This window comes from Manacus vitellinus, unplaced genomic scaffold (assembly GCF_001715985.3).
Source record: "Manacus vitellinus isolate BGI_N305 unplaced genomic scaffold, ASM171598v3 scaffold_78_pilon, whole genome shotgun sequence".
In the NCBI taxonomy this organism is placed as follows: domain Eukaryota; kingdom Metazoa; phylum Chordata; class Aves; order Passeriformes; family Pipridae; genus Manacus; species Manacus vitellinus.
The window spans coordinates 1,410,464-1,412,400 of record NW_021940807.1 but is presented as its reverse complement, the minus strand read 5'-3'; positions in this window follow the sequence as shown (position 1 = coordinate 1,412,400).

Sequence of the window (1,937 nt, the reverse complement as noted above, 5' to 3'; positions counted from 1 at the left end):
TGCCAGGCAAACCTCCTCCATAAATTTCAGGAAGGGAGCTGACAGCAGAAGATTATCAGGTCCAACAAGACTCTCTTTCATGTCCTGATCTAGGGTAGAAGAAGCTGCTGGCTCCTGCTGAGCAGGTGGCAGAACTTCCCTTTGCCTGCTCCACAAATCCCTTGGGCCCAGGAGGTGGTGGAGACGTGGAAGATATTATTGTTCCCTGGCTTTTCTGGCTTTTGTTTGGCTTTTCATTTACCCAGCTTTAATGAACCCTCCCCGAGGCTTAAGTAGCAAAGAATCAGCCTGGAAAACTTGATGGCTTGGGGTTTTAGTCCCTTAACTGGTCTCTCTTGGCTTGTTGGCTGCTTTATGAGGAGGGTGGAGAGAAAGGGAAATGTTCTCCCCTCACATTCACTCACATGGAAACATAACTTCTGCACCACCTCTTTTACTCCCATTTATTAGTGTTATTTTCCACCCGATTGTTCCCCGAAGGTTTTCATCTCCAGCAGACAGAAAAAAAACAATGATTTTTTTTTTATTTTTTTTTCCCCCTCTCCTATCTCCTGGGAGGGTGGAGGTCAGAACCATAGAACTGTTCTATTTTCTGTTCTCTTTCCAGCCCTGTATCTCGCAGCTTGTCAGGAGAACAAATTAAGATCAAGTGAAATGTGTGTCCCGTTGATCCGAGTCCAATCATGCTCCATCAGGAGATTGCTATGGGAAAAAAGGGAAAAAAAAAGAAAAAAAAAGGGAGGAACTCCAGCTCTGAAAAGCTACTGTATTCCACATGGTGCCAAACTGTACTTGGATTGCAGAGACACCGGTGCTATAGTAATGATAATAACAATAACAATGATTTAAACAGGAATTTTAACAAGGATTTAAATCCCGGTGTCAGGGACTGGTATCTCCAGAGGGGATTTTCAGCTCTTTCTGGTTGTGCAGTTTTTCAGGGGTCACCAGGTTTTTGATCTGGAAAGTGCCCTCCAAATGGATGATTTGGGCAGCCTGTGGGGTTATTTAATTATCTTTAATGAGCTGTGGTTCATTAACAACAAACAGAGGGAAAGGTTGTGGGCTCCCCATCCCTGGAGGTGTTCAAGGATGGAGCTTGGAAAGTGGTTTAATGGAAGGTGTCCCTACCCATGGCAGGGGGTGGAACAAGATCACCTTTAAGGTCCCTTCCAACCCAAAATATTCCATGATTCTATGATAATAATATTGATAATAATATTAATAATTATATCTCTCCCAAAGTGGTTTAATGGAAGGTGTCCCTACCCATGGCAGGGGGTAGAACAAGATCACCTTTAAGGTCCTTTCCAACCCAAAATATTCCATGATTCTATGATAATAATATTAATAATTATATCTCTCCCACAGTGGAACTCGGTGCCACACTTTGTGTTCGAGCCGAGTCTGTGAGAAAGGCTGAAATTGGGGAAAAATGGAACAGAGGAGAAAAATTAAATAAAAACGAAATAGAAGAGAAAAATGAAAATAAAAATAAATAGTCTGGATGATCATGGATCAGAACTCAAGGTCGTGCTCTCACCTGAGGGCAGGTTTAACCTCAGGGTTTGCTAAGACTGGACATTTGGTGGCCCTTGTAGTGGAGGAAAAGATTCATCCCCACACCCAAAACCTCCTCCCTCGTTCTCCTCCCCAAATTTCAGGTCTAACTCAGGCTGGATTAAAGCAGAGCCACTAAAAAAGCCAAATCTCAGCTCTCCCTTAAAACCAGTAGTAAGAGGCACTGTCAGGATTAAAGCCTTTGCTGGATTAAGAAGGGTTTTACAAGGCCTGGTTTTATTTCTCTGTAGGAGAGACCAAGTGACCAACAGGCAATTCCTGACATTTCTGTTTAGTCTTTCACTCCCTGTTTCTCTTCTGTTCCTGTAAAGGGATCCTGGGGTGATGGAGCAGAATGAAATACCTGAAAAAAAAAA